Source organism: Staurois parvus, unplaced genomic scaffold, assembly GCF_062004578.1.
Source record: "Staurois parvus isolate SC_StPar_1 unplaced genomic scaffold, SC_StPar_1.0 ptg000931l, whole genome shotgun sequence".
Taxonomy (NCBI): domain Eukaryota; kingdom Metazoa; phylum Chordata; class Amphibia; order Anura; family Ranidae; genus Staurois; species Staurois parvus.
In genome coordinates this window covers 915,987-939,407 of record NW_028318727.1, presented here as the reverse complement: position 1 = coordinate 939,407, position 23,421 = coordinate 915,987, and the positions used below count along the sequence as shown (strand labels likewise).

General features: G+C 44.5%; 1 protein-coding gene across 3 annotated transcripts in view; it reads left to right on the top strand.

The window, feature by feature from the left end:
* Nucleotides 1-23,421, top strand: part of PEMT (phosphatidylethanolamine N-methyltransferase) — a 168,148-nt gene that overhangs the window by 104,927 nt on the left and 39,800 nt on the right. The gene's annotated exons all lie outside the window — the stretch shown is intronic.

The window sequence follows — 23,421 nt, the reverse complement described above, 5'->3', positions numbered from 1 at the left end:
CATCAGATGAACTTCACGACATATTTCTTGACCCTGTATAAATCAAGGGTACAAAATGGACAGGAGTACCCCGTGACAGAAATGACAGTTGAGTAAGTTGAGTATGAATTGGCAATAGAATTCTCTTCCTAGTGACATCAGCGGGAATGTACAACTTTCATGACAAGAAGCATGATCCACTGCGGTTCAGACATCGAAGATTCTGCTTACTGGCGTAATTCGAAGGGAGCATTGTCAATTTCATTGTAACGCTTGGCGCATATCAAATATCCCCGCGAAGCATAACATGACTGGTGAAGCAATAAATAATCGCGCTGCTTTCTAAGTCATTTAAGAGCCACAAAACAGTCATTAGCACTAAATTATTTGACTCCGCGCCTCGGGGCGCTATGAAATGTTTCATTAATTACTAGAACACAGCTTTAGTTGTAACCGGAACTTAGTCTGCGATGAGGCTCACGGTATCTTAATCAGTATGATGCTAAATCTACAGTTCAGGTCCAATTAGTAAAATGGTTAGTGAGTTTTTCTCTGCCTCTATACACTGTACGGCTGATACTCCATTTGCAGTTTGTGTTGCTTTCTTGTGACATGGGCACCCCTGCCAAAAAGTACAGTGTGTGTGTGTATGTATATGTATGTGTGTGTGTATATATATATATATATATATATATATATATATATATATATACACATATTTATATGTGTTTGTGTGTGTATATATTAGTATTATTATACAGGATTTATATAGCACCAACAGTTTGCTCAGCGCTTTACAATATAACGGGAGACAATACAGCAACAATACAGTTCAATACAAGAGGGTTAGGAGGGCCCTGATCCTGGGAGCTTACACTATGAGAGAGAGGGGCTAGTGGTAAAAAGGGTAGTAACTGTGGGGGATGGACTGGTAGGAATAGATGATTCCATTATTAGCTGAGAGCAGGATAGGCTTCCCTGAAGAGATAGTTTTCAGAGATCGCCTAAAAGTGAGCAGAGTAGGCGAAAGTCTGATGAATTGGGGTAGAGAGTTCCAGAGGTTGGGGGACGCTCTGGAGAAGTCCTGGAGATGAGCATGGGAGGAGGAGACAAGGGAGATAGAGAGCAGAAAGTTGTGCGAGGAGCGGAGAGTACGGTTTGGGTGATATTTGGATATATATATACACACACTATATTGCCAAAAGTATTGGGACACCCCTCCAAATCATCGCCTAGGCATGCAGACTGCTTCTACAAACTTTTATAAAAGAATGGGTCACTCGCAGGAGCTCAGTGACTCCAAGCGTGGTCCCATGATAGGTTCATGTGCATGTAAAGGTAGGCAGGCCAATACTTTTGGCAATACAGTATGTTGTATATGTATGTATTTTGAGGAAAATATAGAAAATTTAAAAAAATAAGTTATTAATTTAAAAAAACTGATAATAGCACTAGATAAGGCTAGGTTCACATCTGTGCGGGTGGTGCAGCTGCGGGACCTGCACAAATACTGGCAACCGCAACCACCCATACAGAGAAATGCAGGACCTGCAGGTGCCCATTAGGATTAATGGCACACCACCCACACTGGAAATCGCACCCCTATTGAGAACCTCTGTTCCTGTCATGTTTCACATGACTGTCATATGCCTTAAAGTGTTCTCTATATTTTGCCTCTGCTCCTCCCTTTCCTCTGGATTAGTTAATGCTGTATAGATAGCCCCACCCCTTTTCCCAGAAATGCATTGCAGCTTCAAGCCTCCTGTCATGAAGCAGATCACATTATGATCTTTTGACCTATCCGATGTTCATTGTTGGTAGATTCTCACAGTTTATGGAATTAACTTCACAAGATCTACAAGATGTCTTCTGAATTGTGTCACTGCCTGTGTCACTCAACTAAAATTGGAGTTATCGCTATCTCATCACAACTGTAAGTTACAGTGATCACACTTTCAATGCTTAGATTGGAGAGACAGAACAGTTCCCGTATGGGCTGCAATTTCAAAATAGTGCAGGGACTTCTTTCCTGCATGGCACGGCAGCCCATTCATACGAATGGGCTTTCGTACCTGTGCAAACTGTGTCTTGCATGGCCACACAGGTGTTAACCTAGCCTAAAAAGAGAAGGTATTTACAGTGCTTATTAGGTCTCAGTCACATGGGCATACCTATTCGTACACCCGTGCAAAGACCGCACACACCTGTGCAGCCAGTTCCATTCATGTCTATTGGGTCGCACCAGCAGCCCACTGCTTTCATCGGGGCTTGAAAGGAGTATTGAGGCAGGGAGCTGTGATTCTTTCAGGAAGCTATGTACAGCCCCTCCCACCAATAATGATCTCCCTGCATTGCGTAGGGAAGTGATGACTTCACCGGGTCAAAACATAAGGTTTCATCGTGTTGATGATGGGGAGTGTAGAACCAGGGAAGGCAGAATATAAGTTAATTAAACTTCAGCTTTAAATGAGTTTTTTTCTAACAAAGGGTTTCTCCAGAGGTTGCCAGGGGTTCCTTGAGCAATGAGAAATGTTTATCTCTCAGATAAGTTTCCACTGATACCACTGGTCTTTTTAGCGATCTGTAAGGAGCACCTTCTTCCCACTGACCACCAATGTAAGGAGCATTCTTCCCACTGATCACCAATGTAAGGAGCATTCTTCCCACTGATCACCAATGTAAGGAACATTCTTCCCACTGATCACCAATGTAAGGGGCATTCTTCCCACTGATCACCAATGTAAGGGGCATTCTTCCCACTGACCTCCAATGTAAGGAACATTCTTCCCACTGACCTCCAATGTAAGGGGCATTCTTCCCACTGACCTCCAATGTAAGGGGCATTCATCCCACTGATCACCAATGTAAGGAGCATTCTTCCCACTGATCGCCAATGTAAGGGGCATTCTTCCCACTGATCGCCAATGTAAGGGGCATTCTTCCCACTGATCGCCAATGTAAGTAGCATTCTTCCCACTGACCTCCAATGTAAGGAGCATTCTTACCACTGACCTCCAATGTAAGGAGCATTCTTCCCACTGATCACCAATGTAAGGAGCATTCTTCCCACTGATCGCCAATGTAAGGAACATTCTTCCCACTGATCACCAATGTAAGGGGCATTCTTCCCACTGACCACCAATGTAAGGAACATTCTTCCCACTGAACACCAATGTAAGTGTAGCACTACCCCCTTAGGAATCACTGAGTTTTGGGTCCTCCTATAGTCCTGCACAGTCAGGCAACACACATTTACTCATTCAAACTTGCATTAGCAGACAGTAACCAGTCTTTGAGCTTGTTTTTTTAAGTTTTATTAGGGGAATTGAAGTTGGATGGGGTAAGGGGTGTATGGGATGTCCAAGGGAATGGCAATGGGAGGGGGGGGGGGGGTTGCAGGTCTACTCACTTAATCCTCCTGTGCTGCTTATGGGTTTTTGGCTCACTTTGGGGGCCGGTGAAGTCTTGAGCTTTCCTCCCTCAAAGGTACTTTACCTGTAGGTGAGCCCCGCTCTATCTGGGCCTGCTCCTGCTCTCCAGCTTCACTTTCTCCTCTTCCACCTGAGCTCTCCTCCTCTGCAGAGCAGGCTCAGTTACTCTTGAGGGCTGTCCTAGCCCCTTGCCAAGCCTCCTGTTGGGAATTGGCCAGGATCTCCAAGAGTACAGACTGTTCACTCCTTCCGCCCACTGCTTCTAGATCTTTCTCCAAAGTTCTATTGCAGGGGGAAGTCTCACAGAGCTGGTCTGCAGGGCCTCTCAGCTCCTGACCTAAATTTGACCCACTTGGCTATCACACCAAGGCTGCTACTCGGCCCTCCTTGCTGAGAATTGAAACTAGAGCTCCCCCTAGCTAACAAGGAGGGTGCTACATAAGGAACATTCTTCCCACTGACCACCAATGTAAGGAGCATTCCCCCCACTGACCATCACACTAATGTATTATGAGTTGTAGATGCAGTCATTTTTAGCAGGGGTTCCCTGAGATTGGAAAGTTACTTCAAGGGTTCCTCTAGGGCAGAGGGAGGCAACTTGAGAGCCGCAGGACTACAAGTTCCATCATCATCAAAATATAGTAGCTTGATTACCCTCTAATCACAATGTAGTGTAAACATAATACCAAACCCCCAAAAAAATTTGTAATCATCCCAAAAAAAATTGTGTAAATAAAATAAAATAATAAAATAAAAGAAAAAAAAGAAAAAGAAAAAAAAGAGTCCCAAATTTTTCCAATCTTTATCTGTGATATCTTAATTCTTCATATCTTCCAACATTCTTAGTGATATACTTCAAACCCGATCTTCATATACCTCAAGAAAAAAGAGCTCAACATGTGTGATATCTTCAAAGAAAAAAGGTATCTAAACAACCGTGCCACACGTGTTTCATGCACATAGAAATCAATGTGCCACCATAACCGTGAGAAGAAAGATAACCCTCAACCTTAGGAGTCACTCCACTGCATACCACCAAAGGGAGTTCATAGTTACCCTCAAAATGGTATCAGGGGTCTGAGTATTTCTTTCCACTTTATAGATATTCCTTCAGCCTTTCCAGCCACTTCCCACAGACCTCAATAACAGACCATGGATCAGTATATATCATAAAACTTATAGCACTTTATTGTAGCAACTTACATTCAAGTAAGATGACATCAGCTTCACAAACGGTATATTCCCAATCCTTCCTCTCCTCACAAGTGTACAGATTGCCACACTATCACACTCCCGAGGGAGGAACGGTTGCCGTGAGTTCCCAGTACCTCAAAGCCCCACGAGGATTGCAGGAAAACACAGCCGCATGTACCAGGATCAAAGATGGCTGTCGCCGCACTTCCGGAAGAGCGTACCTACGTCACCACGTCACGTGCCCCGGACGCGTTTCGTCACATCCGGACTTTATCAACAGGGATACGGACGTGACTCCCCATTCCCCTTAAATACCAACCAAGGCGGGGAAATAATTGCCGCGGCCATCTTACATCCTGGAACAACAGATATCCTCACTCACTTATATACAGCATATCAGGGCCATTGGAACGGAACACAGGGCCTTTGGAACGGAACATTTCAATAAAGCCATTATTGAAATGGCAAAGACTGTTACCCACACACCTCCCGATATATCTTTGCCATTTCAATAATGGCTTTATTGAAATGTTCCGTTCCAAAGGCCCTGTGTTCCGTTCCAATGGCCCTGATATGCTGTATATAAGTGAGTGAGAATACAAGCCTCTGCAAGTCATAGCTGTAATTGTCAGTTTTGTAATCTTTGCAATGCCTCATGGGAAATGTAGTTCCACAACAGCTAAAGAGCCACAGGTTGCCTACCCCTGCTCTAGGGCATGGGTGTCAAACTGGTGGCCCTGCAGCTGTTGTGAAACTACAAGTCCCATCATGCCCCTGGCTTTGGGAGTCATGCTTGTGTCGCGCTATTTGTACACTCTTTGCGGCTACTGGGGTATGATGGTGCCACCTGTATGGTATTTAGGAGCAGAATCTCTATAATCTGTGTGATCAGGACAAGATCTCTAACAAGCGCTAGTGCCTCCACTCCATTGGGGCTTGTGGATAACAAGTGAAATCCCAACTGAGAAATGTATCATCCACATAGACAGTAATCTACACAGCACTGTATATGAAAGTCCATGTATTGAAGAAATAACATTCAGTGAACCATCCAACATAAAGTATCTTCTAAACAGGAACATTAAAGCATTAACATTCTTTTTTGCGTGTCTCAGTGATGGGAGGCTGCAACACTTACAGTCTGAGCTCTCTCTCTCAGGAAATCCACACTTCCTTCTTTTTTTTTTCACAAGTGCTCTCTCTGATGACCTCATCCTCAGTGCCCAGAGAGCATAGCAGCCATATTGGAAAAGGGCAAAACAAACACTGTATAATAGAAGTATACAGTACACTGGAAAATGGGCAAAGAAATGATCACATCACTACACTTGTAACTTTCAATCTTGCAATGCCTCGTGGTACTTGTAGTTTGGCAACAGCTGGAGGGCCACCAGTTTGACACCCGTGATCTAGGGTGTTGAACAGGTTGAGAAAGGCAAAGACAAAACTCTTCAGACTTTCCAGAATGCACTTCCTCTGGTAATGTTGCTGTGAGCTGTACTGTGCATGACTAGATACATCCATACGCCTGCTCTCTATCAGGCATTGTTTATTGGTACACACGTGGACTCGGAGTACAGAGCTCCCACGCCAACCAGCAAAATAGAGGAACAGGACGAGAGAATATTTATGAACTCCAGAGAAAGATACCTGAAATGAGCAGACACATTTCTGTGAGCAGAGACGGCTGTATGGAAGGCATCGCCTGTCATCTTTTGTTATGGTTGGACAGTTTCTTATTAAATTTTGCCAGTTGCCATGGAAACTGCAGGCGCCTATAGATGTGTACGAATGGCATGCGAAGACGTCAGGGTTGCCAACTTTACGGACAGTTTGTAAAAATCTGTGATTTTTTTACACCTGTCTGTAAATATCAGGGGCTGGTAATTTATCACGCTTTGTTAACTTTTTTGTAAGTGTAGTGCAGGCCATAGACGGGGAGAAAACCGGCCTTTTTTTTCTATAGAAAAACGAAAAATCAGTCGTTCAATCAGCCGACGTTACCACCATTGGTAAAAAAAAGTCGGCTGATTTTCGTCCCGTCTACAGCCGGCAATTATATAGAATATGCAGAAGAGGAAGAAATAGAATATGCAGAAGAAGAGGCAGAAATAGAATATGAATAATAATAAGAATAAGTTGCAACATTGTATCTATTTGTATCCATTTCAGATACAGATGTTTCTATTCAGATACAATGTTGCTATACGTTTAAATGTCAAATATAATATCGGACTGAAATTCTTTTTTTTTTCTCTTCATATTCTATTTCTTCTATTTCTTCTTCTTATTCATATTCTATTTCTTCTATTTCATCTTCTTTGTTATTTTCTATTTCTTCTTTTTATTCATATTCTATTTCTTCTTCTTCTCATCCATATTCTCTTTTTTTTTCCTTTTCTTCTTTTCCTTCTTCTTTCATGTCACTGCTCATGCGCATTTTTTAAAATCGGAAAAAGATCAGCAGATTTGTCCATCATTGCCACGAAAATCGGTAGAACGTCAAATTTGGCCGATTATTTTCCAGCAGGGCCGTTAATCCAAAAGGTCAAAAATCACTAAAAACGGCCGACTGAGTACCGCACTATCCGAAAATCGTCCGATTTTTTTTTTTTTTTTTTTTCCGGACGTTTTTCATCCCATCTATGGCCCGCATAAGGCTCAGTTCACACTGCTGCGACTTGGCATCCGACTTGTGAGACCACAAGTCGCATAGTCCTATATTGTAAGCTCCCAGGAGCAGGGCCCTCCTAACCCTCTTGTATTAAATCATTTGGTTGCTGTATTATCTCTCATTATATTGTAAAGTGCTGAGCAAACTGTTGACGCTATACAAATCCTGTATAATAATAACGTGAGACCCCACGTCGCATGACAGGTGAGGCCCCACGTCGCATGACAGGTGAGGCCCCACGTCGCATGACAGGTGAGGCCCCACGTCGCATGACACGTGAGAACCCAAGATGCATGACAGGCGAGGCCCCACGTCGCATGACACGCGAGGCCACACGTTAGTCAATGAGAGCCATCTGAATTAGCTCTACTGAAATCAACAAAGTGCCTTTTTATCTCCGGTTTACTGTTCAGGCTGATTTGTAAATTTATACATTTGTATTTAGGTTTTTTTTCTTATGCTACAGTATATACACTATATACACAATGATGCAGTTAATTATTGATGTGATTTAAATAAACAGATGCCCACATTACTGTATCACTGTGAAAAATAGTATCATCAAAAACCTCTCTCATTAATACTTGTTTTGCCATCACCAGGTGAGGTCAGGTCACCTGCTAAAAAAAACTTGCCGAAGCCATATAAATACATACCGTATAAAGTATAAAAAGACATGTTAAAGGCAAACAGGGAAATATCATTATAAATAAAAATGCTCCAACTTTAGAAAAGGTTCCTGTACTACTTCAAGGCGACTTCTATCCGACTTCCCATAGATGTTTTAATGGAAGTCGCCTCCAAGTTGGGTCCTCATCTATATTGATGTGATTTGGATCTGATATTACAGGAATATTACCCAGCATTCCCTGAAAGTTGCTTCAAAGTCGCTTCAAAATAGTACTCAAGTCGCCAGAAAGCCGCCTGGCGAAATCGCACTGTAAGTTCTGCGACTTTCAGGTCGCAGTGGTGTGCACCGAGACTAAAACAGCAAATGACTTGTTATAGGTATTGTCAATGTTCCATATTGTGTTTATGCTGTTCCAATATTGATTTGTCTTCCTTTTTTAATGTCATTTCTCAGGTTGTCAGTAAAAAAATGTGCTCCGCCATGTTTTGTCCGTAAAAAAAAAATGCTGTGGGAGGTTGGCAACACTGGTAGACATTCTGTGTAAAAATGAAAAAACTTCTCGTAGGGTTCCATGGACACTTCAAGAGCCTGAACAAGCATTAGCATTTCAGATAATAAAAAAAATAACCCAGCCTGATTTAGGGCTCATTGGCACCAGATGCGATCCAATGCATATTTAACCCTTTAAATACGTCTTGTAGCAGTAGTCCTGCTATAGGGCTGTCGGGAAGCTGCTATGGCAGGTAAATCCGTTCACCTCCAGGTATTTCCGCTGTATATTTTATCTGGAGATTATCTGATGTATATAAAATGAATGGAATGAGCATGAAGTTTTTTCCAAAAAAGATGATCAAGAAATACAATCGGGACAGTCCACGGGTACATCACGTGTCCCACACACTACTTAGACCAGATCCACAGCCAGGTGACAACAATTCGCCTCCAGCGTTGCATTCAAAACTACGCCAGCCTTGCAGTACACCTTGTAGCGGTAAATGTTAAATTGCGCACAGAAACGAATGACATAAACACGAGCTTGTTCTGCTGTTTTCCAGGCCTGTTATGTCTGTGTCACTGCGTGTTGTTTGTGTGTAGTTGTCGCCTTTTTTTCCTGTTCATACCACACTCATGTCATCTGCCTGACATCAGAGAAATCTGCTCTCTCCGTGCGATTTTTTTTTTTTTTTTTTTCCCCTGACCTTTGTCGCAGTTAGCTTCTCATTAAATGTAATCTACATGAAACTATGCCATTTACATAAACATAGGACATGGCTCACCTGCAAAACGCATCTCGTCTCACCCATTTACAGCATGCAAGGACGCCATGCATTGGCTTTTTTTTTATTTTAGGAGTTTTCCTTTAAAGCTGATGTTTAATCTGATTATATTTTGCCTTCCCTGGTTCCTCCCCTCCACCCTTCATCAACATGCTAATAACATTTTGAAATACAACCTTCCTGCTCCTGTAATGTCATCACTGGGTCTCTGCGCTTCTCTATACAATATAGACAGGTTATAGTTGGTGGGAGGGGCTGGCAGGATACATCATAGAAAACATCACAGCACCTTGGCTTGGTACTCCCTTTTTATTTATGTATTTATTTTACAATGCAACACAAACACAAAAAAGTGCACTTAGGGGTGTGCTTTAGTCCACCCCCCGAAGGGGTAGGACCTCTACCCTGATCCCCCGGGGTGCAAGGCTCCTGACAGCGACAAAGGTTTCCACATGGTCCACCTAGCCAAAAGGCCTGGAGAACCCCTTTCCTTCTGGCTAGCCAAAGCCGACCACCAAGCAGGGGCGTCCCAAGGTAGGGGAAGGGGGTGCGGCCTGCGGTGACACTTACCACATGGGGTGACACCGGACCCGCTCCACGAAAAGGTAAGTTGTAAAGCAAGCCAACGATCCCCGCAGGATGGATGGGATCTGCGGATTGGGGAGCATAATGGTCTCGGAGTCTGATCCATTATGCTCAATCCGCAGATCCGATCCATCCTGCAGGGATCGTCAGCATGCAACCTATACGGGGTGACACCGGACCCGCTCCACGAAAAGGTAAGTTGTAAAGAAAGCCGACGATCCCCGCAGGATGGATCGGATCTGCGAATTGGGGAACATAATGGATTGGAGTCCGATCCATTATGCTCAATCCGCAGATCTGAACCATCCTACAGGGATCGTCAGAGGGGTGACACCAAGTGTTATCGCACCGGGTGACACCAACCTAGGGATGTCCCTGCCACCAAGTACTAGGTCAGGGGGCTCTCCCGAAGAGAGACCCCCCCCCCCCAGGGACAGGGGAGGAAGGAACCTGATGGCCACGCATCTTCCCCCTTCAGGGCAGGCCCGAGGACCCACACCCTCCATCCTGGTGAGAAAGAAAAAAAGTTTGGAGCCCCCTGGGCTAGGTGACCTTAGCTCAGACTGGGACAAGTTCTGAAAATGCCCCAAAAGGGTTGAGTTACGCTTGGAAAGCATACAGGACCTAGATGTGGTTGGGTGGTTTAGTTAACAGTGAAAAATGGTAGAAAATAAAAGCAGTTTACTGTTCAGGTTGCCAGACATTTTAATAACTAAAAATATATGTTTACTGAAAATACGGTCATGATTCCCTCTGCAGAACCTGTGAACCTGTGATACCCTTTGCAGATCGTGCGTTGGCGGTAAGCAGGACCCGCGGATTGGTGTGGATGAATGATTCCTGTTCATATATCGGTCAGACTTAATGCACGACTTCATAAAGCTTTCCTGGGCTTCAGTGCCGTGTCTGTCTTCTACTTCTCCCCATTTCCCTGGTTCTACCCTCCAGGGCCCCTCTGGGTGTATTCCACTATAATGTGGCAGCCTGCAAGCTCTGCTGAGCACAAAGGAATTCTGGGTAATTAGAACAAATCGCACGTTCGCTCACACCGTGAACTTTGTAGGGTCACCCTGAGTGCGCTCCTGTATGCTTTCCAAGTGAAACTCAACCCTTTTGAGGCATTTTCAGAAATTTGCGCAGTCTGAGCTAGGGTCATCCAGCCCAGGGGGCTCCAAACTTTTTTTCTTTCTCACCAGGATGGAGGGTGTGGGTCCTTGGGCCTGCCCTGAAGTCTAGGGGAAAGATGCGTGGCCATCAGGTTCCTTCCTCCTATGTCCCTGGGGGGGGGTCTCTCTGCGGGAAAACCCCCTGATCTAGTACTTGGTGGTCGGCTTCGGCTAGCCAGAAGGAAAGGGGTCCTCCAGGCCTTTGGCTAGATGGGCCATGTGGAAACCTTTTGTCCCTGTCACAAGCCTTGCGCCCCGGTGGATCAGGTTAGAGGTCCTACCCCTTCGGGGGTGGACTAAAGCACACCCATAAGTGCATTTTTTTGTGTTTGTGTTTTGCACTTGCACGTTTTGTGTCCACTTATGGGTTTTAATTTTTTTGCACCTCCGCAGACTAAAAGATAAAAAAAAAAAAAAAAAGAAGAAAAGGGGACTCCAAACTTTCTAAACAAAGGGCCAGTTTACTGTCCTTTAGACTTTAGACTTGGGGGGGGGGGGATGCGGAATGTGGCCACTGGGAGAAGAAAATGCAAGTAAACAATGCCTCAGGCTTGGTGGTCAATAGAAGAAATGCCCCATCTTTACTGTCAGTGTAAGGAATGGTTCCTCATTATTGGTGTCAATGGGAAGAATAATGCCACGTATCAATGAGAGGAATCAGGGCTTTTTTCTGCGGGAATGCGGGGGGAATGCAATTCCAGCACCTCCAGCACTGGATATATGTAATGGCAAGGGGTGCTGGGATGTACTGGAAGGTCTATTGATGCTGGCTGCTGGGGAATCTATTGTCACCGGTGGGGATCTATTTTAGGGGGTGGTCTTTTGTTGCTGGGGAGGTCTATTATTGCTGGTGGGGATTTATTGTTGCTGGGTCCATTGTTGCTGGAAAGGGTCTACTGTTGAGGGATGGGTCTTTGCTGCTGGTTGCTGGACAGTCTACTGATGCTGGTTTTTAGATCTGTTGTTGCTGCTGGGGTCTATTGTTGATTGGGTGGTATTTTATTGTGGGGATCCATTGTTGCTGGGGGAATATATTGCCGCTGACTGCAAGGGATCTGTTTTACTGCTTTTCTTTTGATGATTAACAAATTCCATGCAAATTACTTAGCACCACAAAATGATACTTCGCTCTGTACTCTGTAAAAGGAGCTGTACTGGGAGGTAGGTGGGGGGTGGAACCAAAGGACGTTGCTCGGAGGTGGGTGAGTGGGGGGCTGAGACAAGAAGTCACTCAGAAGGGGGGAGCTCCTGCACTTAATTTCTGAGAATGCCCTGAGAGGAATAATGCTTCATATTAGTGAGAGGATTAGTGCCCCAAGAGCCAGATAAAGGTAAGCAAAGGGCCACATCCGGCCCGTGGACCACAGTTTGGAGACCACTGATCTACCCTATCTGATCTGGGGGTGCAGGAAAAAAGTCAGGGGGTGTAATGTCGGCATTGTGTGAGTCGCTGACAGTCTGTCACAATGTCACAACTTGGAAAACACTAATTTGTATTAGGCTGTTTTAGGTTAGATCAGTGCTACTCAACCTTTTTTCAGTCAAGGCACCCTTATAAATTCTGGACAGTCCCGAGGCACCCTTATAAATTCTGGACAGTCCCGAGGCACCCTTATAAATTCTGGACAGTCCCGAGGCACCCTTATAAATTCTGGACAGTCCCGAGGCACCCTTATAAATTCTGGACAGTCCCGAGGCACCCTTATAAATTCTGGACAGTCCCGAGGCACCCCATTCTAAAATGTGAAAAACTGTTCTAATAGTTTTATATAACGCAGCAACATCCACACATGTAGGACCCCCAACCTTAGAGGGGACTTAGTCTTCCAAAGCAAATACACTTTTACACACTGGTACTGACTAGTATTCTTGTGTTTCTCCATCACTGAGCTGATGTGACCCCAGCACTGGGAGAGATGGGCAGGGGAGGGGCAAACTAGGATGCTGTACAGGCAACCAACATCCTCCTTATCAACTGATGATGTCATTGGTTGTCAGGACAGCTAGAAGGTTGTAATGGCACACAATGAAATCCTGTGGTTTTTTTGTAACTAAAAGGCCGGCTTGTTCCACCCGCTGGCTTGTATACAAATTTTGGGCAATTTGTAGACATTTTGCCAAGGCACCCCTGTAGAAATCTCAAGGTACACCATGGTGCCTGGGCACCCTGGTTGAGAAAGGCTTGATTAGAGTGATTACAAAAACCTGTGCCCCCTTATATCAGATGGCCCTTTCAGAGTCCCCCTTTATATTAGTAGTCTTTATCAGAGTCCTCTTTTATATCAGGAGACCTCATGAGATTCCCCCTTTTTATATAAGGATTCCATCAGAGTGCCCCCTTATACCAGGTGTCTCCATCAGAGTCCCCCCTTACATCAGTGTCCCCATCGAGGTCCCCCTTACATCAATGTCCCCATCAAGTTCCCATCAGAGTCAATCTTAGGAATCCCCCTTCACATCTGGGTCCCCATCTGAGCCCCCTTTACTTCCAGGTGCCCATCAGAATCCCACTTTACATCAGGTGTCTCCATCAGAGTTCCCCTTACATCACAGTCCCTATCGGAGTCAATCTTAGGAATTCTCCTTCACATCTGGGTCCCCATCAGAGCCCCCCTTTACATCCGGTTCCCATTAGAGTCCCCCTTGCATCAGATGTCCCCATCGGAGTGCCCCCTTACATCAGCTTCTGCATCAAACTGGCTCACGGATCAGTGGATGCACTCTCACAGATCTGTGAGGGGTACAACTAAAATCTGGGGGGCACAGCCCACCCTAGCCCCCCCTAGATCCCGCCCTGGTGACTGGATGCCTCCAGTTTCTAGGAGGCTGTCTCCCATGTCCCTATTTGTGTCCATTGTTATAGATTGTATATATGTAGTGTATACAAGGAATAGGCACAGGTTCTGTTTAATCAACTCTGCATTCACACCTGAGCATCACACCTTTATGCATTATTTTGGGTGTTTTGTTGAGCATTTTTGTGCAGCATTTTTCAAGCAAATTCATTTTTTTATTGATTATTTATGATGATTATTTAATATATTTATGAATGTTATTTATTTATTTATTCATTATTTAATTTTTGCATTTGAGTGGAAAAACGCTCACAAATGTGCAACAAAACACTCAAAAATGCACCAATCTGCCTGAACTGAGCTACAAAAGTAGCTCCAAAACTTTTTTGAGCTTCAGATAACTAGGAGTGGATATGTGAACCATCACCATAGAGAATAATTGATTTTTTTCTCCCTGAGCTTTGAGCTCCAAACTGCTCAGGTGTGAATGAGGCCTTATTTAGCATTTGGTAAACGTGAAAAAATCAATCAATTTGCCCACGTTTATGAAACACTCAAAAAAAATGTAGCGCTTACATTGCCATTCATTGTTAATGGCGCAGCAAAAAAAATGGGAGTTTTTAGAGTAAGTGCATAAAATACGGCAAAATGTTTGCTTAAAGAGTAGCGAAGCTCGATGCTCCAAAAGGTTCCTAAGGTGCTTTTGCTGCCTTTTGATGCACATGAATGGACTGCCATATGTGTGTGGTGAAAAAACACACATAAAATGTGCATACGTCGGGCGCAATTTTGCGCGCATTCACAACAAAGTGCTAAATGTGAATGTAAGCTAAAGTCCACATGTGTAAATTCTTGACATCACAATATACTGTACAGCAAGAGTGTCCTGAAAAACAGTCCTCCTTTTATTATTGAAATGCCATCCTTGAGCTCCCTATCTGAGATCAGCAATGGCAGCCTCACAACTGGAGTCATTTAAAAGGTCACTTCTGGACAAAACTGTGGGGGTCCAGTTACGCTTCGTTGCAGTACATTGCTGCAAATATGTTTTTGTACGCTGAGGTGCATTGTGCTAAACACCCCATTAAAAGTACACCTCATGCACACTAGACCTTATAAAAACGCCAGTAATGTTTGCTGTAGAATGCTGTGTTAAAAACATGAGCTTTGTTGAATTATTTTAGCTGTTTTGCATTAGCGGTTTTTAGCCTTTTTCAGCATTGGCATTTTCTAACAACCATGGCATCCACTGAAGGATGAGCCATGGCACTCACTGGCAGTAGTAGTCATTCCACCCATCATCAAGAGGAACCTTGATACTTACTGGCAGTAGGAACTATGCCAATAACCAGCAAGAGGAACCATGGTATCCACTGGCAAGGGGAACCATGACACCCACTTATAGATGAATGGTGGCACCCACCAACAGGAGAGACAATGGCTGTACACTCTGGTTCTTCCTGCCAGCTGCTGTGTAATTACAGAACACAATAGTGAAATAGAATTCAGCAAAAATAACCATAGTACTTGCTTGCAGGAGGACCATGCCACCCACCAGCAAGAGGAGCCATAGAACCCACTGATGGATGAACCTTGGCACCCACTGGCAGTAGGGACCATGTCAATAACCAGCAAGAGGACCCATGGTATCCACCGGCAAGGAGAACCATGACCGCTCTTACATTATTATTGAACACAGTAGTGAAATAGTCAGCAGGAGTAACAATAGCACCCACTTGCGGCAGGAATCATTTCAACCACCAGCAAGAGGAACCATGGCAACCACTGATGGATGAACCTTGGCACCCACTGGCAGTAGTGACCATGTCAATAACCAGCAAGAGGACCCATGGTATCCACCGGCAAGGAGAACCATGACCGCTCTTACATAATTATTAAACACAGTAGTGAAATAGTCAACAGGAGTAACAACGGCACCCACTTGCAACAGGAATCATTTCAACCACCAGCAAGAGGAACCATGGCAACCACTGATGGATGCACTTTGGCACCCACTGGCAGTAGGAAACATGCCAGTAACCAGCAAGAGGAGACATGCTATCCACCAGTAAGGGGAACTACGATACCCTCTTATAGAGGAATGGTGGCCCCCACCAACAATAGAGACCATGGCTGTGCACTCTGGTTCCTCCTGCCAGCTCTTACGTAATTACAAAACACAGTAGTGAAATAGGAGTCAGCAGGAGTAACAATGGCACCCACTTGCAGCAGGAACCATGCCAACCACTGGCAAGAGGAACCATGGCATCCGCCAACAGGAGAAATCAAGGCACCCACTGACAGGAGGAACCATTGCACTCACTGGCAGTAGGAACCATGCCAACCACTGGCAAGAGGAACCCTGGCACGTACTGGCATGAGGAACCATGGCTGCCTCTCTGCTCTGCAAGAAAGCTAATTTTCATCACGCCACCCGCCAAACAGGTAAGCATAAAGCTTCTTCTTTCAAAGTGTGCTTTACTTTTCAATGTTGTTCAGGGGCAGCAGGGTCACTTTAGGAAACCTGCAAGTGATTGAGTTGTGGATGAACTTGACCAGTTTGAACGTGGATTCAAAATGTTTTTTGGCTGCAGGTGAGTAGAGGGTCAACACCAGCTGTGAACCAGTTTCACCCTCTTTACCAGCAACAACGTGCGTGTTCTGTAACATATTAATAGCCTGTGTTAGCTATGACTCATGTGTATCTACATTCCTATGCATTAACATATAGATGACTAGCTAATTGCACAATTCTTCGTAACATTCCAGGTAATGTTGTGATGAAGTTATTATTTAGAGTAGAACCTAATAAGATCCCACAGACCATAGGATTCTGGGAAAGGTAACTGCCGCCTCATAGCGTATGCCCCCCTTCGGCTGGCCCTACAACTGACATTATATATACTTCTGTCTCCATGGAGAAGGCGAATTCCACAGGGAGCTGTGAATGTGACACCTAGGAATCAAATACTCTCCGCGATCGCAGAGCCGTGTCACACTCGCATCGCTCTGCAATAACGCTCACCGCCCTTTGAAATGCAAAGCAGAAAGTGGTTAAAGTAATGTAACTATGGCAGGTTAATAGTAAAGCTTTTATGTTCCGCGTTTGATGGTAGTGCCTGCTGACGCTCGCCTCGCTCTTCTTAGAATTGTTGTTTTTTAACGACAGTCCCAGTGTATGATGAGAGCCTATACTGTTTTCCTCTTTTCATTTTAATCTGGTTAATAGAATAGACTACGCAAATTTGTAACAATTGTACAAAAAAGAGTTAAACTGATCTAATGTGAAAAAAATATGAACAGAAAAAAACTGTATATATTATATACAGTATCTCACAGAAGTGAGCCCACCCCTCACATTTTTGTAAAATATTGTATTCTCTCTTTTCATGTGACAACTCTGAAGAAATGACACTTTGCTACAATGAGACAGTCAGTGTACAGCTTGTATAACATGGAAATTTGCTGTCCCCTCAAAATAGCTCAACACACCGCCATTAATGTCTAAACCGCTGGCAACAAAAGTGAGTCCACCCCTAAGTGACAAGGTCCAAATTGGGCCCAAAGTGTCAATATTTTGTGTGGTCACCATTATTTTCCAGCACTGCCTTAACACTCTTGGGCATGGAGTTCACCAGAGCTTCACAGGTTTCCACTGGAGTCCTCTTCCACTCCTCCATGACGACATCACGGAGCTGGTGGATGTTAGAGACCTTACGCTCCTCCACCTTCTGTTTTGAGGATGCCTCACAGATGCTCAAAAGGGTTTAGGTCTGGAGACATGCTTTGCCAGTCCATCACCTTTACCCTCAGCTTCTTTAGCAAGGCAGTGGTGGTCTTGGAGGTGTGTTTGGGGTCGTTATGTTGGAATACTGCAGTACATGTTGGCATTCATGGTTCCCTCAATGATCTGTAGCTCCCCAGTGCTGGCAGCACTCATACATCCCCACCATCATGGGGCCCCAGACCATGACACTCCCACCACCATGCCTGACTGTAGGCAAGACACACTTGTCTTTGTACTCTTCACCTGGTTGCCACCACACACGCTTGACACCATCTGAACCCAATCAGTTGATCTTGGTCTCATCAGACCACAGGACAAAGTTCCTGTGGGGGGTATTGATCCCCCAAAACACGTTTGAGTTTTCTTGTGAGAAGTAAAGATTAATTGGATTTATATTATGTCTATGGCTCTCTCATCCTCTCCTATATCAAATGTGGGAGAAGAGGAATCCGGAAGGGCCAGACATTTGTAGCAGGATTATCCATGTCCTCATTTTTCTCCAGAATGACCGTGATACATAGCAGATGGAAAAAGCAGATGAATGTCACACTTACACTTGTGCACTGTTTAGAGATTTGCCTGCAATAGTTCTGTTCCTGGAAAGCATTCTGCTGTGTATGGTGCATGAAAGTCAGAAATAGATGTAACTTCAAATTTATGAAACATTTTGGGAAAGTAAATTTCGGAATAAAGTTACAGCCAAATATAAAAATTGCTATTGCTTTTAAGGTAAATGAAAACTGTGGATGGATGACATTTCATTTGCTAAAACACTGTATCATGCACAATTCCTTTTTCCTCTACAAAAATACAATTTTCACAGTTTTTCATCCTTTGCTACTTCTCTGCACTGCTGATCTCCCACAGCCTCTTTGCAGCCAATTTGTGTCTACAAGCATTCCAGCGATGGCTGTGTGACAATTCTCAGTTGCCATGCCTGTGGAGAGTGTCTTCAAGTAGCTCCTTGTAATCCCCATCGAAACCTTGTGTGATAGGGTGACAACACAGGGGCACAGTTGTGAGAGAGGGAAAGTGCTGTCACGCCCTAAACACAAAGTACCAAAGCAAAAACTTGGCAGGATTAAAAAGTATTCATTTTTCTATGCGTGCAGATTTAAATGTATCAAAAATGACTTTTGAAAATCCATCAGTGTGGTTATACGCCATTACATATACCCAGTGAAGTGACTATCCTCAGAGGATACACAGAAATGAAATAAATTCTCCTACACAAGTTGTACCTGTTTATCTGCAGTACTCTTTTCTCTATAGCCTCCTAAAGCAGTAATTTTTTAAAGCATTTCTGAGCTCCAGGAGGCATGGAGCAGGGATCTCATGTCATACACTGCATGGCATGGAGCACAGTGCTGAGTGTAATTTGAGACCTGGGTGGAGGGAATGGACACTCCCCCCTTCCTCTACACAGTCTCACAGGCAAACATGCACAGCTGAGGCTGTTAATACCTGCTGTATGCTGGAGGGGGCATTATAGGGATTGCTTGGTGTAGGTATAGAGTAGACTGTCAGAAGTGACTCATGCAGATAGCAGAGGAATGAGGGAGCAGACAGAAATCACAGTAGGCGCTTTGGATACAGGCAAGTGCACACTATAAAAGAATATGCTTTGTTCGTTATTCATTTTAGCATTTCAGTGGGTTACAACCATTTTCACTTGTTAAAGCTTCTAAGATTTAATGATTGGCATTGCATACATTTTAAAGTTTAACTTAATCCAAATATATATATTTTTATTTAGCGGTTGGTTTAGAACTTCTGGATTTTAGTGTTTTGTCCATATTTCGGTGATTTCTTCTTGCTTGTTGTCGAGAGTTGGAATAGGAAGTGAGGGAAATTTTCCTTCCTGTTTGCTTGACAGGTGTCAGGCAGAACAGGAAGTGAGGGGAGATCCCTCCAAGGGGACACAGGTAGCCATTAAAAGACATGTTCTAGTAGTTGCTTTCTGCACTAAAGAGGAAGGGATGCAGGACTCACAATTAATACAGCCCTAGCCAAAAGTTTTGAGAATGACACAAATATTAATTTTCACAAAGTCTTCTGCTTCAGTGTTTTTAGATCTTTTTGACAGATGTTACTATGGTATACTGAAGTAAAATTACAAGCATTTCATAAGTGGCAAAGGCTTTCATTGACAATTACATGAAGTTTATGCAAAGAGTCAATATTTGCAGTGTTGACCCTTCTTTTTCAAGACCTCTGCAATTTGCCCCAACATTGTGTCAATCAATTTCTTGGCTAAGTTCTCAGTGGGATTAAGGTCTGGGGAGTTTCCTGGCCATAGACCCAAAATTTCAATGTTATATTCCTCAACCCAGTTCATTATCACTTTTGCCCTATGGCAAGGTGCTCCATCATGCTGGAAAAAGCAATGTTCATCACCAAACTGTTCTTGGATGGTTGGGAGAAGTTGCTCTCGGAGGATGTTTTTGTACCATTTATTATTCATGGCTGTGTTCTTAGGCAATATTGTGAGTGAGCCCACTCCCTTGGCTGAGAAGTACCCCACATATGAATGGTCTCAGGATGCTTTACTGTTGGCATGACACAGGACACAGTAGCTCACCTTTTCTTTTCCGGACAAGGTTTTTTTCTGGATGCCCCAAACAATCGTAAAGGGGATTCATCAGAGAAAATGACTTTCCCCAGTCCTCAGCAGTACAACCCCTGTACCTTTTTCAGAATATCAGTATGTCCCTGATGTTTTTCCTGAAGAGAAGTGGCTTCTTTGTTGCGCCTCTTGACACCAGGCCAATCCTCCAAAAGTCTTCACTTTTCTTCATCCTCACTGTGCGTGCCGATGCACTCACACCTGCCTGCTGCCATTCCTGAGCATGCTCTGCACTGGTGGTGCCCCGATCCCGCAGCTAAATCAATTTCAGGAGACGGTCCTGGCCAGCGTCGGACTGACCATTTGGAAACTCGGGCACTGCCTGGGGGCTCCATGAGATGCCCCTGGTACCTTTTTCATAGGCTTTTTTGAGTTTGGGCAAGGACACAGGGGCCCCATGATCCGTCAGTCCGCCTCTGGTCCTGGCATTTGCTTGGGTGCCCTGATGCCTTCTTCACAACAATTGGAGCTATCTCCTTAAAGTTCTTGATGATCTGATAAATGGTTGATTTAGGTGCAATCTTAGTAGCAACAATATCCTTGCCTGTGAATCCTTTTTTGTTCAAAGCAATGATGACCGCTCGTGTTTCCTTGCAGGTAAATTAATATTTGTGTCATTCTCAAAACGTTTGGCCAGGGCTGTAGATCTCAGTCAGACCCAGAGACTGCCTCTCAGCCAGGGCTGCTGTAAGAAACCACAGGGTCCCATACAGCCAATTTACAGGGCCCCCAAATAAACACAGTTTACTATGCTTCAGTTATGAATGAACACAGTAAGTGATCGGTACTGATCCCTCATATGTTCATTCAGGAAAGGAAGGGGCTGGTGAATGTGACATATTTCCCAGACCGTTCCCTCCCCTCTCCATCCTGAAGGATCCTATTGTGTGCTGGCAGCTGCCAATGAGAAGGAGAGGAGGGAAGGCGGTAGCACTGCAGGGAAAGGGGGGAATTTGGGCAGCAGGGGGGAATGTATGGTGCACTGAGTGGGTGCTGCAGACAGAGCCATACAGGGGATCAGTTCCAGTAATTGTCCCCCGCCCCTGCTGTGCCAATCACCCTCCCAACCCACATCCAATTCACCCTGCTGCCTGGGTCCCACTGCTGGTTTGGGCCCTGTACAGGAGGACCAGTGGTACCTCCTTATCCACGGCCCTGCTCTCAGCCCTCATTTTGAAATCTTATACAGAAACATCAGAAAGGTGCTGGCCACTCACGTTAGAGAGTGATCGGCCATGCACACATCACTCAGGACATGCAGGTCCAACGAACTCTCCATGAACTTGTCTGCTCCTTTATGCCCAGCTTATAAAGTCGCGTCTACTGAAGAGGAGCTGTAGGCAGCACAGAAGATGATGGCACTCAGGACATGCAGGTCCAATGAACACTCCATGAACTTGTCTGCTCCTTATGCCCAGCTTACAAAGTCACATCTACGGAAGAGGAGCTGTAGGCAGCACAGAAGATGATGGCACTCAGGACATGCAGGTCCAATGAACACTCCATGAACTTGTCTGCTCCTCTATGCCCAGCTTACAAAGTCACGTCTACTGAAGAGGAGCTGTAGGCAGCAGAGAAGATGATGGCACTCAGGACATGCAGGTCCAATGAACACTCCATGAACTTGTCTGCTCCTTATGCCCAGCTTACAAAGTCACGTCTACGGAAGAGGAGCTGTAGGCAGCACAGAAAATGATGGCACTTTCAGTGTGAAGAACAGCAGCAATCAGAAGAGGCTCTTCATATACCCAGTTGACTACAACCTTCATCCGTTAGGGTAGCAGCCAAATGGCAGGTTTGTAAGTCTCCAAAAATATGTGGCCATCACTCAGTCCAGCTAGATTCAATGACATCTTATGTGTATGGCTACCATTACTGAAGCAAATTCTCCAGTGGTCCGACATTATAATTAGAACTTTGCTGCAAAAGGTTTGTAGATGGGATTGTAGCATGTTCAGCTGGTGGAATGCTGCTTTATATTTCTGTATAGGAGGAATCCAGCAGATTTTTGACACTTGAGGGTCACAGTAAGCACATACACAGATACCTTTATATCACTGACGTCAAACAGTGTGAGCGCGGCTAAGATGAAGAAAAGGTGATGACTGCACACATATGGCACGCATTTGTAGCTCAGGATAATGCCTTGAAAACAGAAGGATGTGGTTATGTTAATTCAATTCAGACATTTAATTCAGTTCAACACTTATCAATACTCTGCTTAGTGTATGGTCAGGAGCTTCTTTTCGGGCAACAAACCCTTGTAGGCCTGCCCTAGGCGACACAAAATCATGTGACAATCACCTGTCAAAATCAGGCATTTCCGCTATGCTAAAATGTGAATGCAGTCTTAATGAAAATGTAACTTATGAAACATCTGTGTGGAGTTCAGGTTTAAGACCCCGGTCGCACTAGTTGTGACTTGGCATGCAATTTGCATGCCATGCGACTTGCAAATCACATGCTAAGTTGCACCCTATTGTCAACAATTGCAGCGGTCATATCAGTGCGGTCCTGACTTGGTCGGAACCGCACTGATTTCTAAAGTAGTACATGCACTACTTTTGGTGAGATTTGCATAGACATCTGTGTCCGATGTCTTGCACATCGCACCTGAAATCGGCATGTCCCTGACTTTGCAATTGTGTGACTTACAGTGAAGTCGCACGATTTCAAAGTCGGGCTTGATGTGACCGGGGGGGGGGGGGAGAACTCAGTTTTCAATCTTAGGAGTGTAAACATTCTTAGGCAAAAGCGAGGGTTTTTTTTTTTTCGTTCCAATGCAAGACTACACATTTTTCTGCCCCTAAGGCATATTACTTACAAATTTGATCATAGCAGGAGGTGAAGGATCGGGTCTTTGATATATAATTTTAGCGAGCTTTTAAGCAATCATTTCAGCTGCAGCACACTGTATTTAATTTGGTTTAAATAACATGAATGCAAGTAAGTTTTTCTAACTTGCCAGCATTCCTCCAGCCACAGCGTATCCAGGATGAATTAATGAGCAGCCGCACGCCTGTTAATCTGCCTTATTACTGCACATCAGTTGCCTTCATAACAAGAACAGAAGTACGTACGCAAGTTCGTTGCCTATTAGAATACATTATACATCATACACACATAAATATCAGGCCACGCTGGGAAACTGGACCATCCATCTCGTTACTAACCTGCATTATGCTACCGCCATGCAGCTGCCAACAGCAGGAAATTGGCTCCGTTCATTAAAGCGCACTTTGCCGCAGATCCCATTACCATTTCAGCGCCATAATT